The sequence below is a fragment of the Podarcis vaucheri genome (genome assembly GCF_965113315.1).
Source record: "Podarcis vaucheri genome assembly, chromosome: 3".
In the NCBI taxonomy this organism is placed as follows: domain Eukaryota; kingdom Metazoa; phylum Chordata; class Lepidosauria; order Squamata; family Lacertidae; genus Podarcis; species Podarcis vaucheri.
This window is the reverse complement of record NC_138761.1, coordinates 120,230,217-120,235,323: the sequence shown is the minus strand read 5'-3', so window position 1 is coordinate 120,235,323 and position 5,107 is coordinate 120,230,217. Positions and strand designations below refer to the sequence as shown.

At 45.9% G+C, this 5,107-nt stretch overlaps 1 long non-coding RNA gene across 1 annotated transcript; it reads right to left on the bottom strand.

Moving 5' to 3' along the window:
* Nucleotides 1-277: 277 nt before the first annotated feature.
* LOC309528855 lies at nt 278-2,358 on the bottom strand. The gene is made up of 2 exons (XR_014217924.1): nt 1,036-2,358; nt 278-703 (listed from the first exon to the last, which is right to left on the bottom strand). It is a non-coding gene; the product is annotated as an uncharacterized lncRNA (long non-coding RNA).
* Between the last annotated feature and the right edge of the window lie 2,749 nt (nt 2,359-5,107).

The following is a 5,107-nucleotide window of genomic DNA, read 5'->3' as shown; positions in this document are numbered from 1 at the left end:
TGCGGAGTTTTAATTTTGTGAACTTAACTATGAAACTTGTTACGTGACTCCTGTAAAGCACATCTGCCTACTTTTGCACAGACACTTTTTCCTTCACACGGCACCTAACTGCAGATTATGCGGAGATATTTTTTTTACAATGTACCAGGCTCCAGCCAATTGGACTCGTTTGCCTGTTTGCATACCATTAAGCAGTTTGTAGTAATAGCTCACTGCAGAAGGCTCTGATACTCAGGCAAAGCAGCCAGGGGGTTTTCTTCGTTATTAAAAAAAAAAAAAAAAGCACAGAGATCCACATCAAGTCATTTCTCTCCTTTCACAAATGCACATGTTAACTCGCTCCTTTACTTTCACATAAACCTGCAGAAATATGGCCAAAGTACACATTGCGTATGTTTTTACAGGTATTTGTGTGTACAGTCAAACCTCTTCTTACATCCGCCCCCGCTTGCGTCCGTTTCGCCCAATGTCCGCGGCAAAGCCAGAAATAACCGGCAGGTTTGCTGCCGTTCATGCATGCGCAGGAGTGGTGATTGCCGTTCGCATATGCGCAGAAGCGGGCAATCGGCGTCCACGTCTGCGCACAACGGCGCCTCTCCCAGTGACCCGTTTTGACTTCCAGCTGGGCTCAGGAACGGATTGCGGCCGTGAGTAGAGTCTTTTTGGGCATGGCGGGTGGGGAGAATTGAGCGTACAGTGGTGCCTCGCAAGACGAAAAGAATCCGTTCTGTGATTCTCTTCGTCTAGCGGTTTTTTCGTCTTGCGAAGCAAGCCCATTGACAGATTAGCGGATTAGCGCTATTAGCGGCTTTTAGCGGCTTATCTGCTGATCGGTTCAGCTGATAAGCGGTTTAGAAAAGGGGGGGGGAGGAAAAAAAACCAGCAGGAACTCGCAAGACATTGTCGTCTTGCGAAGCAAGCCCATAGGAAATTCGTCTTGCGAAGCACCTCCAAAACGGAAAACTCTTTCGTCTAGCAAGTTTTCTGTCTTGCGAGGCATTCGTCTTGCGGGGCACCACTGTAGTTCCATCCCACCATCACAATTCCACAATGCAAAAAAGGGGCGTTACTCTATTGCAGACATTTTGTAAAGTATACATTTGGCGTGCACATTCTTCTCACACAGTATCGCACCTATGCAACATAGGTTTCTCTTCATTCACAGATGGAAATGCTCAGAGATTGCCTGTTCAGCCCCACCTTCCTCCATGTTAATTCATGCACACATACCTCGAAGCACAGCACATATACATCCACAGACCCCATTTATATAGACTTCCTCTTCAGGCATGCTTTTTTATGCTCTCGTTATCTTGATTCATTACATTCACTCCATAGAGGAGCAACGAAGACCAGTATGTCCGCTCCTGCTTCTCGTTTCCTTCTTTCGCCGCACAGCTTCAGATCTTCATCAAAAGTAGCAACAAAGGAAATGCAAGCGACTTGCTTCCGCTCTAGTAGTTTTCATGTGAAAGGGCGATGTGGGCATTGCCTGCTGCAAGGTCTTCATTCTCCTTGGCACAGAGAGTGCGGCTCGATGTCGCACAAGACCAAGAAATAGCAACAGAGGACAATTCCTTCTTTGTTTACTTGGATAGTTTTGTTTCGAGACCACTACTTTCATTACTGCTTCGGCCGATGAGCCGCTCGCAGAGAATCACTGTGGAGCAGAGCAATTGCGATTAATACTCCTTGCACTTCTGTTTTGTTTTGCTCTGCTCTAGATCATATGAATTTCAGTATTATACCACGTTTTAAACTAAAGCAAAAACCCTAATGGACTAAAGGGCCATTTTTTTCAGTATTTTATATAATCTGTGTACACGTGTTCTCATGTTTTATTAATGGCCTTTTCAGACCTATATACATTTTATTAACCTCAATGTTTTTCAAGTTTCTTACCAAAATGCAATATTTTACTCAGCGTATGTAGCCTTTTAGATAGGGACGTTCTATGAAGGGCAGGAAGGAGACAGTTCTGTCCAGTGAGAATTGTGGGTGTGGCACAGTAGAATATTATGACTTATGCAAGAGCAATGACAAACATCTTCCAATTTTTGTTACTAATAGCTAGGTACTTATTGACGTATTGTGCTGTATTGTTTATTTTAATATTCATCTTTGTAATGTAATATAAAATGTACGATATCGTTTGTATTTTAGAATCTGTAAATAAATGTCTTCTCTATGATACTTCAGCCGTCTGGTTGAGTTTCCCTTCCTCCTTTATTTTTTATTATTACTTACTAAATTTATACACTCCCTCCTCATCTATCTTTCATAGCTGTGGCTTTACAGGATAAGTGTAAATGTCAGCCTGTGCCTTGAAAGTAGGATATCCCTTTGCAAAGGCTCCCAAACTGACACTGACTAACAGTCATTTTCTGGAAAAGTGAAGTGTTCAAAGAACTCCCACAAGGCCCCATACATGAGAGGTTTGTCATGTTTCTTCTGCTCTGCAGCTGCCTGAAAGCCTGGCAGCAAAGGAGAGGATGTATCCTGCTCAAGGACCTCTCCTTCAAGACTTGTACAGTGGTACCTTGGGTTACAGACGCTTCCGTTTACTGACTCCGCTAACCCAGAAATAGTACCTCGGGTGCGAACAGGATGAGAACAGAAATTGTGTGATGGTGGCAGCGGGAGGCCCCATTAGCTAAAGTGGTTAAGAACAGTTTCAGGTTAAGAACGGACCTCCAGAACGAATTAAGTTCTTAACCCGAGGTACCACTGTATTCCTGTCAATGGTGACGTCAACCTGGAGCTGGGGGCACTCTACATCAATGAGGAATGCTGCATCTTTCACAGAGATAAAATGACCTGACCCCAGCTTTCTCCTTCCACCGTTCCCAGGACATAGTTGTTCCGAGTTTCTGCCCTCGTCCCAGACACTTCAGGGAAAAGAAGTGGCAACTAAGCAGGACCTCAAACACATTCTATCTATCGTAACAGGACTTGCCCAATGATAAAAACCAGAGTCCCTGTTTGTTCCCTTCAAACCAGATGCATGTGGCCAGCAAGTGGCCAGAGCCACTATCTATGGAAATGTGCAGTCAAGAGCTTATAGAGGCAAAGCTAGTAATAATAATTTATTATTTATACCCCGCCCATCTGGCTGGGTTGCCCTAGCCACTCTGGGCGGCTTCCAACAAAACACTAAAATACAGAACACTAAAATATTAAACATTAAAAGCTTCCCTAAACAGGGCTGCCTTCAGATGTCTTCTAAAAGTTTGGTAGTTATTTTTCTCTTTGACATCTGGTGGGAGGGCGTTCCACAGGGAGGGCGCCACTACCGAGAAGGCCCTCTGCCCGTTTCCCTGTAACTTGGCTTCTCGCAGCGAGGGAACCGCCAGAAGGGCCTTGGCGCTGGACCTCAGTGTCCGGGCAGAACAATGGAGGTGGAGACGCTCCTTCAGGTATACTGGACCGAGGCTGTTTAGGGCTTTAAAGATCAGCACCAACACTTTGAATTGTGCTCAGAAACCTACTGGGAGCCAGTGTAGGTCTTTCAAGACCGGTGTTATATGGTCTCGGTGGCTGTTCCTAGTCACCAGTCTAGCTGCCGCATTCTGGATTAGTTGTAGTTTCCGGGTCACCTTCAAAGGTAGCCCCACATAGAGCGCATTGCAGTAATCCAAGCGAGAGACAACTAGAGCATGCACCACTCTGGCGAGACAGTCCGTGGGCAGGTAGGGTCTCAGCCTGCGTACCAGATGGAGTTGGTAAACAACTGCCCTGGACACAGAATTGACCTGCGCCTCCATGGACAGCTGTGAGTCCAAAATGACTCCCAGGCTGCGCACTTGGTCCTTCAGGGGCACAGTTACCCCATTCAGGACCAGGGAGTCCTCCACACCTGCCCACCCCGTCCCCCAAAAACAATACTTCTGTCAGGATTCAACCTCAAAAGCTAGAGTTCCCCCAAGGAGTATCGCTGCCCACTCCATCCAGGGGGCAGCCACCATACTGCGGTCCACAGAAGTGCATCCCTAGAGAAGGATTCCCTTCCACGTTGACACTCAAGATGAACAAATATGCCTCTGCCAATGCAGCCTTTGGATGGAGCAGCCTCAGTCCATACCCACTCAGGATGAATGGGGTAGTGTAGCAAGCAGACCTTAAGGCTCCTTGGGTCTCGTTCCTCTGACCAGCCTAGAACAGGAACTCCCAGAGACCTCCCTCATTCTCTCTGTTACGTTAAGTTCCTCAATGCCTGGGACCAGTTCAGTCCTACTGTAACAGAACTGTTCTCAGTATTGTTATTACTGGGTGTTGGATCGGTTGCAAGAAAGTTACCGTATATTTTGCTCTAGAAGACTCACTTTTTCCCTCCTAAAAAGTAAGGGGAAATGTGTGTACGTCTTATGGAGCGAATGCAGGCTGCGCAGCTATCACAGAAGCCAGAACAGCAAGAGGGATCGCTGCTTTCACTGTGCAGCGATCCCTCTTGCTGTTCTGGCTTCTGAGATTCAGAATATTTTTTTTCTTGTTTTCCTCCTCCAAAAACTAGATGAGTCTTGTGGTCTGGTGCGTCTTATAGAGCGAAAAATAAGGTGTTTCCCCTTCCTGATGCTCAGCAGGACCAAATCATATCAATCAGTGCTAACTCTACCTCCAGGAGAAGTTAACTCTTTCCTGCATGCTCCACTCTCTGCTGACCAAAAGAACACTTCACAGTAAGTCCAACTTGCTCTGTTAAATGTAGGATCTCAAAGGTGGGGCAACATTAGCCAATAGGGTTGAGGGCAGTCCACAGGCTCAGGCAACCTATATAGAGGTTAAACTGAAGTGCCATGTACACACTTGCTACCAATCCCACTTTTTCTGCCATATAATTGAAGTGGGCCTAAGGCAGAAAAGGGGGGGGGGAGGAAACAAGGTGGTGCAGTCAAATCTCTGTTCCCCAGTTGATATATGCATTCACATAAGCTTTTGAGGAATAGTCTTTAGGTGGGACACCAAAGAATTTGAATAGAGGATGAAGCAGCCCTTAAAACGCAGAGGGGCCTCTTCAAATGTTTACAGCACTAGTCTGAACTGGGTGCTTTACAAATAATAAAAAACAATTCCAGGAAAATGGAAGAAAGGTATTTTTAGATTCTGCAAA